This window comes from Cherax quadricarinatus, chromosome 23 (genome assembly GCF_038502225.1).
Source record: "Cherax quadricarinatus isolate ZL_2023a chromosome 23, ASM3850222v1, whole genome shotgun sequence".
In the NCBI taxonomy this organism is placed as follows: Eukaryota; Metazoa; Arthropoda; class Malacostraca; order Decapoda; family Parastacidae; genus Cherax; species Cherax quadricarinatus.
In genome coordinates, this window is record NC_091314.1 from 3080179 (window position 1) to 3094428 (window position 14250).

Consider the following 14250-nt stretch of genomic DNA (forward strand, 5'->3'; position numbering starts at 1 on the left):
TAGCGATTACTATCATTCATTTGATGGGTGTCAAGAGTGTTGCTACTCCCGCAGGCCGGCCCTGGGCCAGGCTCGTCTGGTGCTTGCCTGGTCAACCAGGCTGTTGCTGCTGGCGCCCCTTCCCCCGCCACAGAAATTAAAACTACCTCTGACATGATTAAAAAGTATACGTGAAAGTATATTCCCACCGTCTGGTTCCCTTCGAGATGACGGGCTCTTGATCCAAGGGAATGGAGCTTCCTCACCCCCCCCCATTCTTTTTAATGATAATCAGTAAAAAAAAAACCACCTGATTACTCCCCTCCCCCTAAAGCTCCCCGCCTCCTCCCGACGGGTTTAGCGCTTCCCCGTGAAAGTGCTAATTATTCACTTTCCTGATTTCACTCCCTAAGTCTCTTCATATTTGACGTCTCATTCTCGTTCAGTTTCTCTGGTCGTACTTTTACTGCTCTCTCTCTCTCTCTCTCTCTCTCTCTCTCTCTCTCTCTCTCTCTCTCTCTCTCTCTCTCTCTCTCTCTCTCTCTCTATCTCTCTCTCTCTCTCTCTCTCTCTCTCTCTTTTACACAGGGTTTGACAAGGTTAAGGATTCCTAACTTTATTGGCAAGCTAAGAACTGTTACCTACATCAGCTCATTTGAAAGCATTTTTATTGTTATGAGACATACAAGTAGGGAACAGGATGAAGTTGGAGCCATCTGTGGGCCAGCGTTTTCATTTGATCAACTGACTTTATCTCGTTGACATCATTATGCTGTACGAATGTGTTCCATACTCGAGTCATCCTGGGTATGTATGATCTCAGATGGAGTGATGTTCTGGAGAAGGGTACAGCCAGAGTGAAGTTGCTGCTTTCTGCCCGTCTTGTGGCATAAAAGCTTGTTTCACGCTGTCCTCGAAGTGGATCCAAGTGTGGTACTTTGACAATATTGGCCTTGTACATAACAGTAAGGCCACCCACATCCCTCCTATGTTGAAGGCTCTGCTGAAATGACAGATCTATCCAGGTTGGGTCCAGGCGAGAGAGGAGACGTCTTGCTCTGTTCTCTACTCTGTCAAGCAGTCGCAGATGAGAGGGGGGGGGGCAGACAAACCAAGAATGTGGAGCATACTCAAGGTGTGAGTGTACTTGTGCCTCGTACAGAATCTTGCAACCCCTACTGTCAAGCAGATGCGAGATACGGCGAAGTGCTGTAAGCTTCCTGGCTGCCTTGTTTGCAAGATTTACGACATGGTTCTTCATGGTTAGTTTAGTCAAATTTCACCCCAAGGATATCAACTTCTTCTCCAGGTGCCAACACCCTCCCATTCATCCTTACTACTGCACCAGCATTACCATCATGGTGCCTAGAGACGATCATCATTTGCGTTTTCTCAGGTGCAAATGCTACTTGCCATCTATTTCCCCAAGCTGATATTGCTCTCAGCTGGTGATTGATGTAGCTTAGAGCAGCTGGCATTTCTTCTCTTGGATAAGTGAATGTCGGTGTACAGTCGTCTGCATATGCATGTGATTCTGGGATGAGATGAAGAAGGTCGTTGAAGTAGGCATTCCATAACAATGGACCCAGCACGCTTCCTTGTGGAACACTTGCCCCAATAGGATGTCTTGCTGATTCCATTCCATTGAGAACTACACTTAGAGATCTACCATGAAGGTAATCACTGAGGAGACATAACGTAGAGCCTGCACTCTCTCTCTCTTTCTCTTTCTGTTTCTATCACTATCTCTTTCTATCTGTTTTTATCTCTCTATCTCTATCTGTTTTTATCTCTTTCTCTCTTTTTCTTTATCTCTCTCTTTATCTCTCTCTCTTTATCTCTCTTTATCTCTCTCTATCTCTCTCTCTTTATCTCTCTCTCTTTATCTCTCTCTCTTTATCTCTCTCTCTTTAACTCTCTTTATCTCTCTTTATCTCTCTCTCTTTATCTCTCTCTCTTTATCTCTCTTTATCTCTCTTTATCTCTCTCTCTTTATCTCTCTCTCTTTATCTCTCTCTCTTTATCTTTCTCTCTCTCTCTCTCTCTTTACCTCTCTCTATCTCTATCTCTCATTATCTCTTTATCTCTCTCTTTATCTCTATCTCTCTCTCTCTCTCTCTCTCTCTCTCTCTCTCTCTCTCTTTATCTCTCTCTCTTTATCTCTCTCTCTCTCTCTCTTTATCTCTCTCTTTTTATCTCTCTCTCTCTCTCTCTTTATCTCTCTCTTTATCTCTCTCTCTCTCTCTCTTTATCTCTCTCTCTCTCTTTATCTCTCTCTCTCTCTTTATCTCTCTCTCTCTATCTCTTTATCTCTCTCTCTCTCTCTCTCTCTCTCTCTCTCTCTCTCTCTCTCTCTCTCTCTCTCTCTCTCTCTCTTGCCCATGTTTCGAATCTGTCATGCTCTCTGCTAGGAATTGTCCTGCACTGTGTTCGAAATAATTCTGCACTGTGTTCCAAGCAGTGAGTAAAACCGAACAGTTTCCCCAGGTTCTCGTGCTAGACGCCAGCACAAATTAGCCATGGTAGCCATGGTGTTCTTTTCTGTCCGTCAGGATACAAGACAACGTCTCTCATAGACACGGGTCGTTGTCAGGCGACGACTCGTTCAGTGACTTAAGCCAAACCTGGCTTACAGGTGCTATGTCCACTGGCTTACTGGTGCTATGTATTCGTGGAGGCATCCACTGGCTTACTGGTGCTATGTATTCATGGAGGCATCCACTGGCTTACTGGTGCTATGTACTCGTGGAGGCATCCACTGGCTTACTGGTGCTATGTACTCGTGGAGGCATCCACTGGCTTTCTGGTGCTATGTACACGTGGAGGCATCCACTGGTTTACTGGTGCTATGTCTACTCGTGGTTAGACATCCACTGGCTTTCAGGTGCTATGTACTCGTGGCTAGGCATCCACTGGCTTACTGGTACTATGTACACGTGGCTAAGCATCTACTGGCTTACCGATACTATGTACTCATGGCTAGGCATCTACTGGCTTTCTGGTGCTATGTACTCGTGGCTAGGCATCCACTTGTTTACTGGTACTATGTACTCGCGGCTAGGCATCCACTGGCTTACTGGTGCCATGTACTCGTGGCCAGGCATCCACTGGCTTACTGGTACTATGTACTCGTGGCTAGGCATCCACTGACTTTATTGGTGCTATGTACTCGTGGCCAGGCATCCACTGGCTTGCTGGTACTATGTACTCGTGGCTAGGCATCCACTGGCTTACTGGTACTATGTACTCGTGCCCACGCATCCACTGCCTTACTGGCACTATATACTCGTGCCCAGGCATCCATTGGCATACTGGTACTATGTACTCGTGGCCAGGCATCCACTGGTTTACTGGTACTATGTACTCGTGGCTAGGCATCCATTGGCTTACTGGTGCTATATACTCGTGGCCAGGCATCCACTGCCTTACTGGTACTATGTACTCGTGGCCAGGCATCCACTGGTTTACTGGTACTATGTACTCGTGGCTAGGCATCCACTGGCTTACTGGTGCTATATACTCGTGGCCAGGCATCCACTGGCTTACTGGTACTATGTACTCATGGTCAGGCATCCACTGGCTTACTGGTACATGTACTCATGGTCAGGCATCCACTGGCTTACGGGTGCTATGTACTCGTGGCCAGGCATCCACTGGCTTGCTGGTGCTATGTACTCGTGGCTAGGCATCCACTGGCTTACTGGTACTATGTACTCGTAGCTATGCATCCACTAGCTTACTGGTGCTATGTACTCGTGGCTAGGCATCCACTGGCTTACTGGTGCTATATACTCGTGGCTAGGCATCCACTGGCTTACTGGTACTATGTACTCCTTGCTAGGCATCCACTGGCTTACTGGTGCTATATACTCGTGGCTAGGCATCCACTGGCTTACTGGTACTATGTACTCCTTGCTAGGCATCCACTGGCTTACTGGTGCTATATACTCGTGGCCAGGCATCCACTGGCTTACTGGTGCTATATACTCGTGGCCAGGCATCCACTGGCTTACTGGTGCTATATACTCGTGGCCAGGCATCCACTGGCTTACTGGTACTATGTACTCCTTGCTAGGCATCCACTGGCTTACTGGTGCTATATACTCGTGGCCAGGCATCCACTGGCTTTCTGGTGCTATATACTCGTGGCCAGGCATCCACTGGCTTACTGGTACTATGTACTCGTGGCTAGGCATCCACTGGCTTACTGGTGCTATGTACCAGTGTATATATATATATATATATATATATATATATATATATATATATATATATATATATATATATATATATATATATATATACATACATATATTAAACTTTTTAACTGTCTTGAATAAAAGAAATTAATACGATTCCATAAACTGAATTTAATGAAGTGAAGCCTTGCTGGAGTAATTCTCTTTCTAACCCCTCCGGGGAGGTTCCTTGATGCTGGTGTGGAGCTCTTGTTCTAAGGAATTGGATCTGTGCACCGGTTCCCTGAATCGAGTCTGTATACTCTCCATCACCCCCACCCCACATGTTTATTATAATATTTCAGGCACACACTGGCCTGATACTCAGACATATCATCAGAAGATATCATGTTTGACAAGCTGAGAACTTTCCAGATCCCAAACTTAAAACTTATGTTGGATGAATCCTGGGGAGTTCAACACCAAGTCAGAGATTTGGATGAATCCTGGGGAGTTCAACACCAAGTCAAAGATGCTTAAACAAATTCCAACTTTTTTTTTTTGTCTTTTATAAGAATTTACCCCTCTTCCCCGTCTCCCCATGAGGCTGAAGCTCACACATCAATGGCTTCTAACCCTTGACATCACATTTGTAGATGAATGGTTCAGAGAACCGTTCATCTACAAACCTGTCAGACACTGCAACTTCTTGGGATCTTAATACTTAGGAATTCTTCGCTTGCCTAATTCTTGGGCACAACCTACTTCCACATTGAACAAATGTGACACCACCTATGACTGCTGCACCTCTCCTGCCATACGGTTTATAAGCTGCTTCTCCGCTCATATGCCGTATTCTACTCAAGATTGATGGACTGAACACATCGACTCAAGGTTGAGGGACTGATTACCTCATTCTCGTCCTGTTCTTCAAGTTTCTCCTATGTATGGACTGATGAAGCCACTGTGTGGCGAAACGTTTCCTCAATAAAGATACCCAAGAGTTGCACATGTGTCTAATTTATTGACATCACATTGTATACTCCCAGATCTCTGACTTCAAACTCTCACCTTGTAGTTTATTTAAAAAAAAAAACTTGTTGACAATGATCACGCATGTTTAATAACTGGTTTTAACAGTTCTAGCACTTTGGAAAGTTCAGAGAGTAGGTATGTGTGGGTAGGTAGCAGTCACACCAGGTACCACGATTTAAAGTATCGGTTATAGGCTAATAATTCAGGGCCTTCCTCAGCCTACAAGGAGGGAGGCTGGTGAATTTCAGGCTGGTGAACTGATTCAGGCTGGTGAATTTCAGGCTGGTGAAGGGCCTTTGTCAAAGAAACTGGAGTCAGTGGAAAGTAGGGGGATTAGTTGTGGTGGCACAAGACAGAAAGGGGAGTGAAGGGAAGCAATAGTAGTGGTAGTAGTAGTGGTAGTAGTAGTAGCAGAAGCAGTAGTGGTAGTAATAGTAGTAGTAGTAGTGGCAGTAGTGATAATAGTAGTAGTGGTAGTAGTAGTAGTAGTAGTAGTGGTAGTGGAGTTTGGAGTCATTTTACCTTGAGTTCCTCTCATTTCCAAAGCTCTACATTACCCTCTTCAGGAATTTAATGATAATATAATGAATAATAATTTAGACTTGCATTTACTCGTCAGTTCGTCTCTCATCAGGAAGCGTCTTAGTCTCCTCAGCACACTCCCATTCTCAGCTTAGCGTCTCGATTGATTTATCTCCCTCAGGTAAGCGTCTCGGCTCATTTACCCTCTCAGGTAAGCGTCTCAGCTCATTTACCCTCTCAGGTAAGCGTCTCAGCTCATTTACCCTCTCAGGTAAGCGTCTCAGCTCATTTACCCTCTCAGGTAAGCGTCTCAGCTCACTTACCCTCTCAAGTAAGCGTCTCGGCTCACTCGTCTCCTCGATTCGTCTTCTCAGCACATGTTTACCCTGGCGGACCGTTCGAAGAAAACCGATCAAGATTCCGGCTTGACGGGTTCCTGACCGGTCACCTCGATGGAAGTTATTGTGCACTATTCCTGGAACGATTTTCCAAAGATTGTTACCCTTGATTCCTTACTAGGGACGAGAACTTCTATAATTATAGCGAATTCAGTCTTTTGGCCGCTGTAAATAGGAGAATCGTACAGAATTAGAGGTGTCTTGGAGTCCAGTGTATCTTGTAGCAGATTACTGATGATACAATTTGAAGTTATAGCCTGTATTCGCCACCTCTCCCTCACTCTTCTCAATTAACTTCCAGTTTTCAGTATTTATATCGTCCTGACAGTAGTGTCCAGAGGTCGTAAAATCTCCAACGTTGATGTATTACGTGAGTTCTGTTGGTAAGGGGGACGAGACTCGGCTCCTGGCCTCGCCTCTTAGATAACCATGCTGGGCATCACTGACTTGTTTTGCTAGAGAAGTTAGCATGGGCAGTTATGCCACTGAGTTAGAATCAATATGACTATTAATATCTGATACCTCTTATGTCTGTCACGCACCCAGATAGCTATACCTCCCGACCAGCGAACCAGGTGCTAAGGGTTTAACGAGAAGGGGCACCGTCGTTATACCTGTACCTTGGTTCAACCAGCCAGTCACAAGGAAGTCCGCCAAAGCTGTGAAGCGATGTGGGACACTTGCGAAGCAGTTTTGGCAGATTTGCTTTCCCTGCTGGTCGCTACGGTTCTCACCGTGTCTTGTGCTCACATTCGCTTCATTATACATAGTTGTACATACTGTACATAGGCTAAAACAACCACTGTGAAAAAAAATAGTGAAATTCCAAGTGCTTTCGTGATTTTGTGATGGAAGAAATCACGAAAGTGCTTGGAATTTCACTATTTTTGTTACACACACACACACACACACACACACACACACAGATGACGTGAAGTTGATGAGAAGAGTTCATTCGATCAAAGACCAGGCAGAACTACAAAGGGATCTGGACAGGCTGCAGACCTGGTCCAGCAATTGGCTCCTGGAGTTCAACCCCACCAAGTGCAAAGTCATGAAGATTGGGGAAGGGCAAAGAAGACCGCAGACGGAGTACAGTCTAGGGGGTCAGAGACTACAAACCTCACTCAAGGAAAAAGATCTTGGGGTGAGTATAACACCAGGCACATCTCCTGAGGCGCACATCAACCAAATAACTGCTGCAGCATATGGGCGCCTAGCAAACCTCAGAACAGCATTCCGACATCTTAATAAGGAATCATTCAGGACCCTGTACACCGTGTACGTTAGGCCCATATTGGAGTATGCGGCACCAGTTTGGAACCCACACCTAGCCAAGCATGTAAAGAAACTAGAGAAAGTGCAAAGGTTTGCAACAAGACTAGTCCCAGAGCTAAGGGGTATGTCCTACGAGGAGAGGTTAAGGGAAATCGACCTGACGACGCTGGAGGACAGGAGAGATAGGGGGACATGATAACGACATACAAAATATTGAGAGGAATTGACAAGGTGGACAAAGATAGGAAGTTCCAGAGATGGGACACAGCAACAAGGGGACACAGTTGGAAATTGAAGACACAGATGAATCACAGGGATGTTAGGAAGTATTTCTTCAGCCACAGAGTAGTCAGGAAGTGGAATAGCTTGGGAAGCGATATAGTGGAGGCAGGATCCATACATAGCTTTAAGCAGAGGTATGATACAGCTCACGGTTCAGGGAGAGATACCTAATAGCGACCAGTGAAGAGGCGGGGCCAGGAGCTAGGACTCGACCCCTGCAACCTCAACTAGGTGAGTACACGCACGCACGCGCGCGCGCGCGCACACACACACACACACACACACACACACACATACACACACACACACACACACACACACACACACAGAAACGAGGCACTAAACTACAGACCTGTGTCTCTGACATGTATTGTGTGCAAAGTCATGGAGAAGATTATCAGGAGAGTGGTGGAACACCTGGAAAGGAACAAGATTATAAATGAAAACCAGCATGGGTTCATGGAAGGCAAATCTTGTATCACAAACCTCCTGGAGTTTTATGACAAGGTAATAGAAGTAAGACACGAGAGAGAGGGGTGGGTAGATTGCGTTTTCCTAGACTGCAGGAAGGCCTTTGACACAGTTCCCCACAAGAGATTAGTGCAGAAGCTGGAGGATCAGGCGCACGTAAAAGGGAGGGCACTGTAATGGATAAGGGAATACCTGACAGGGAGGCAGCAACGAGTCATGGTAAGTGAAGAGGTATCACAGTGGGCGCCTGTTACGAGCGGGGTCCCACAGGGGTCAGTTCTAGGACCAGTGTCATTTTTGATATATGTGAACGACATGATGGAAGGAATAGACTCTGAAGTGTCCCTGTTCGCAGATGACGTGAAGTTGATGAGAAGAATTAAATCGGACGAGGATGAGGCAGGACTGCAAAGAGACCTGGACAGGCTGGACATGTGGTCCAGCAACTGGCTTCTCGAATTCAATCCAGCCAAATGCAAAGTCATGAAGATTGGGGAGGGGCAAAGAAGACCGCAGACAGAGTATAGGCTAGGTGGACAAAGACTACAGACCTCACTCAGGGAGAAAGACCTTGGGGGACCATAACACCGAGCACATCACCGGAGGCACACATCAACCAAATAGCCGCTGCAGCATACGGGCGCCTGGCAAACCTGAGAATAGCGTTCCGATACCTTAATAAGGAATCGTTCAAAACACTGTACACTGTGTATGTTAGGCCCATACTGGAGTATGCAGCACCAGTCTGGAACCCACACCTGGTCAAGCACGTCAAGAAGTTAGAGAAAGTACAAAGGTTTGCAACAAGGCTAGTCCCAGAGCTCAAGGGAATGTCGTACGAGGAAAGGTTAAGGGAAATCGGACTGACGACACTGGAGGACAGAAGGGTCAGGGGAGACATGATAACGACATACAAGATACTGCGGGGAATAGACAAGGTGGACAGAGATAGGATGTTCCAGAGAGGGGACACAGGGACAAGGGGTCACAACTGGAAGCTGAAGACTCAGACGAGTCACAGGGACGTTAGGAAGTATTTCTTCAGTCATAGAGTTGTCAGCAAGTGGAATAGCCTAGCAAGTGAAGTAGTGGAGGCAGGAACCATACATAGTTTTAAGAAGAGGTATGACAAAGCTCAGGAAGCAGAGAGAGAGAGAATCCAGTAGCGATCAGTGAAGAGGCGGGACCAGGAGCTGAGTCTCGACCCCTGCAACCACAATTAGGTGAGTACAATTAGGTGAGTACACTGCACTAGCTTAGGCCCGTCTCATGGTGAGAGAAAACGCATGACACTTTAGCCCACTAGACCACACAATCCTTAACAATGGTGCATCCAGCCAAGCTAGATGTTGTACCCACCATCGAAGGACATACGGTGGTGTGGACGCCTCTGAGCTAATTTCATTCTGCTCCCTGTTTGTGTACTAGCTTAACAACCAGTATATTATATTATTGTACCCACGGAACAAGTGCTATTGATGAATAACAACACTGCACTAGCCAAGTGCAGTGTTGTTGATCAATACCACTTGTTCCGTGGGTACAATAATATATATATATATATATATATATATATATATATATATATATATATATATATTTGTGTTGCTGTGAGCGCTAAGTGACATGCGGGGTCAAAGGCTTCGTAAATGTCACCGTATAACGTTTACTTTCATCAGAACTCGGGTTATATAACACATACGACAAATAACGTATTCTCTAGAGTGTATCGTCGTATTGTAAGGGTCGGAGGTGATTTATTTATGCCCGGCGCTAATCAGCTGTTATTTGACAATTTGATCCGGTTTGAGAGTCAGTGGAAGACTTATCGTGCTTGTCCATTTCCATTTGCTCATCTATCTCTCTCTGTTTATTCATATTCTCTCTTCGCTTATCTGAACACTTGTCGGTGTACGTGAAGTACACTCTTGGTGAACACACTGTGCAGTTGAACATGCACATCCTGTTTGAGCGGACATGAGAACATAGTGATATGTGAAGTCTCTGTCATCTCTCATCTGTCCTGAGAAATGTCTCCCAACACAGCACATGCCAGTGCTGCATCTGGGGAGTCGAATCTAGCAGTGTAATAAATACATAGAAAGACAGAAGAGACTCCGAGAAATGGAGACAGAGAGAGAAAAAAAAAGTCTTAGCGAGGAAGCAGATGCATCAGTTAGGTTAAAGTTGGTTTTGGTGTAATAAAGTAACTGTTCTTAAAAGTAATGATAGTTATTATACATGTATGTCTGTATGAAGAGCCTCGCAACGATGTGTTTGTATTAGCTAATTCATAAACTAACCCTAACGACTGTAGAACTAGGTGCATTTATGGTCCTTAGCTCACACACTAAATTTGGCCACTGAAGTTTGCTGTAGTTAGAGCTAATTTATAGACTAGCTCTACAGCAAATCCAGATTTATTTATATTCTCTGGTTAGCAAATTAGCTCTAACACCATTGCGTAACTACTTGGATTTGTTGTGTGCTTCTTAAACAAGTTCTAACTACTGCATAACTACAGTAATCTTAACTACAACGATATTAGAAAGTACTTTCGATTGATCATTTCTAGAGATATATCACTGAACGGAAATCATAGTTATTTATAGGACGGCAAGAGGGTAAAAAGAGTAGAAAGTCCTCCTTGCCTGCGAGTTAAGACAAGTGCATTCAACTGGCAGGAAAAAAGTCCTGAGAGGCACAAAAAACGTTGCCCTGAGATGAGGTAAGTCGCTGGGAGGGGAGCAGGACTAGTGCAGCCCCAGCCCCTCCCCTTGCTAGACTCGTCGAACCCAGATCAGGGGGGGGGAGGGAGAGGTGTGAGTTGTGTTCAAGATCAGTGGGATTCTAGTCTTCAAATCGAGGCTTACCCATCCACCAATATTATATATCACATTTAAAGAGTGTACACCACATGTGTGTGAGTCTGCAGCAGCACCTGTGTGTACCCCCATCTCAACCCACGCACATGAAAATTTAGATTACCACATGACTTGCACTGGAGCTGAGGGAACAAGAAATATAAAGAAAAAGAGTTTAAGAAACTCGTGACACAGGAGGAGCTGAGGCTAGAAAGGCTGTCATGTACAGTCTTCCACCCCCTACAGTCATTAAGGTATCTCGGCAATCTACTGCCGACGGGGAAGGACTTGAGTGATTGTTCTGTCTACATTAACATAGCCCCACATGCAAGTACCTTCTCCATACAATGTCATTTTGGGACAATTTCTGAGCAGTGTCTTGTGTCTCCAGCCTATGTTCATTGTTTGAACTTCTCTTGAACACAGTCTCTGAGAGGAAAGGTAGTCGATGAACTTCGTCCAGAAAATCCATAAAACCCATTTTCATTAGGAACTTAGTTGTCTGTACTTTATCTTGTGTGAACATACACAATACACACTTAGTTTCATCCTCCTACATGCGGGTTATTTGTCTATTGTTCCAGTCACTGGATTGTGGATCTTTTGTTCGTTTGAACACGGAGTGCGGCAGCGCTAGGCCGTGTGTGAACTATGCTGTGTTCTGCTGTTGGGACACTGCTGCTGTGGAGTAGTTGCGACTTCATCCTCCGTGGACAGACTGTGTGCTTTCACTTGCTTGGGTGTTGCTAGCCTTTACTAACAGACGTCAAAGCACAAACATACGAGAGAAATCGTGGCTGTATGAGCGAATGCAGCTTCAGTTTTTTCTACCAGATGTAATTACAGAATAAAAGGTCGTCTGTAATATATTCGGGTAACTTTCATCTACTCTCAAACTCACTCACTCTCTCTCTCTCTCTCTCTCTCGTATATATTTAAGTGTTCTAAAGTTAATCTAGGAGTATTACCCTCGAAATATCTTTTTGCAGTCTATACATTGTACAACTGGTCTAGGAAGCCGACAAGGTTGAGGGACTAATTACCTCAAACTCTTCTTCCACCGTACTTTTGTTCAGAACCGAAGAAGCCACTGGCTGGCAAAACGTTTCCAAAATGAAGACGCCCAAATGCTGTGCCAGTCTTCAATACATGCATTATATCGAGATAACTGATACATGTAGCCTTGCCTCATTATTACGCAGCAATAAGCAGGGATGTAGGGTAGAGTTTGATCCATTAGCGACCCAGGAGTTAATGCTCGACTGAAGTATGAAATCAGTTTTTAATAAGTTTAGTTAATTTTACAGTAGGTTAATGCCCTTTTTTTTAAGCGAAAATGGACTGATTTTAGTGGGGAAAAATTAAATTTCCTGAAAATGGTGGCGATCTGACGACACTCTTCTGTTTCCTGACGAATAAACCACCAGTAAACCAGAGCTTTTATTCTGCCACCAACCTGATTTCACATCACTCAGTTGTCGGCAAGGTCGCTGCGCCACAGTGTATCTCCGGAAAAGCGACTGGAGTGACGCAGGAATGGATCCCCCCGCATTTAAGACCCTCGCTCGCGTTACGGATCGATGGGAAAAATCCTCTCCTCTTCCTTTTGTTGTGGTGATGGGAGCCCCGCATCTCTTCCGCTGATGTGGGGAGGAGAAATTGCTTCGAAACTGCCTGATTCTCTTTTCCGTTTCTCCTGTTTATGGGACTTAAATTTGATATTTCTTGCGTATCTGGTTTAGATCTACAGTCACTACGCTGTGTGTTTAATATCCGAATACGGCATCTACGTGCTTGTTGCTTCCTTTTGGGATTCCATTGTGCTTCCGAGAGCAACTTCAGGGGATTATTTTCAGGGTATTTCTTGCAGAAACTTGTGAGAATTACTTCCAGGATGCTCCTTGTTGCATCCTAAGGAGATTATATCCAGAGGTCTACTTGTAGCAGCCTCGGGGATTACCTCCAAGAAGGTTCTTGTAGCAACATCTGGGGATTACCTCCAAGAAGGTTCTTGTAGCAGCCTCTGGGGATTACCTCCAAGAAGGTTCTTGTAGCAACCTCTGGGGATTACCTCCAAGAAGGTTCTTGTAGCATCATCTGGGGATTACCTCCAAGAAGGTTCTTGTAGCAGCCTCTGGGGATTACCTCCAAGAAGGTTCTTGTAGCAGCCTCTGGGGATTACCTCCAAGAAGGTTCTTGTAGCAGCCTCTGGGGATTACCTCCAAGAAGGTTCTTGTAGCAACATCTGGGGATTACCTCCAAGAAGGTTCTTGTAGCAACCTCTGGGGATTACCTCCAAGAAGGTTCTTGTAGCAACCTCTGGGGATTACCTCCAAGAAGGTTCTTGTAGCAACCTCTGGGGATTACCTCCAAGAAGGTTCTTGTAGCAGCCTCTGGGGGACTACATTCAAGAAGCCTAATGTAACATCCTCTGGGGGATTACCTTTCAGATGCGTCTCGAAAGAGCTTCTCGTGGATTACTTCCATCGTTCATCTAATTAGCCATCAGATCTCATTACTGGCTGGAGCAATACTCCGGCAAGTTCACTTACTTTGAACTACCGACTTACTAAACAGATTCAGTTGAGCCAAGGACACTTGAGAGGGCTTCAGATTCCCCGTGACACACACTACTCTGTAGTGCTCCTCATGAGAGTGCTCTTTAATCAGGATCAGCTGTCTACAAAGGATGCACTCTAGAGGGTAAGCACTCTGACTTCATTGGCTTATTTCAGCTTCCTTCCTCTTCCGCGGATCAAGCCTGATTATCTCTCATTTCCAAGTCGTATGGCATAAGCATTTTGATTTTAGAGCTCAGTAAATAATAATAATAATAATAATAATAACAATAATAATAATAGAGTAATTAACACATGGAGCGAAACTCGGGAAATTACTTGATCTGTATATTTCGACCCTCTTCTGGGGTCCTCTTCAGCAGAACAGGATCCCAAAATTGGGTCAAATACACAAATCAATTAATCTTGAGTTTGTATCTCCTTGTGAATAATTATTGAGTAGTAGTAATAATAATAATAATAATAATAATAATAATAATACTGTTTACAATAGTATTTTGCATTGGTTGATTCTAAAGTTCCTGAAAACCATCAGATCAACTGATGATATCGAGTTCAGGCCAGAAGACCGAGGCTTCCTCATTAAGCCCTGGAACCAAGAGGTCTGAGACCAAACTCTGGAAAGTAACAACGACTTTGAGAACATTCTCGCCGTTGGAAAAAT

At 44.8% G+C, this 14250-nt stretch overlaps 2 protein-coding genes across 5 annotated transcripts in view; one reads left to right on the top strand and one right to left on the bottom strand.

Annotated features, from left to right (window-relative positions):
• Window positions 1-14250, bottom strand: part of LOC128685824 (G-protein coupled receptor moody-like) — a 377281-nt gene that overhangs the window by 22618 nt on the left and 340413 nt on the right. The window lies entirely within an intron of this gene.
• The window catches only part of LOC128685825 (putative adhesion G protein-coupled receptor E4P), a 100014-nt gene that overhangs the window by 87 nt on the left and 85677 nt on the right, over window positions 1-14250 (top strand). The window lies entirely within an intron of this gene.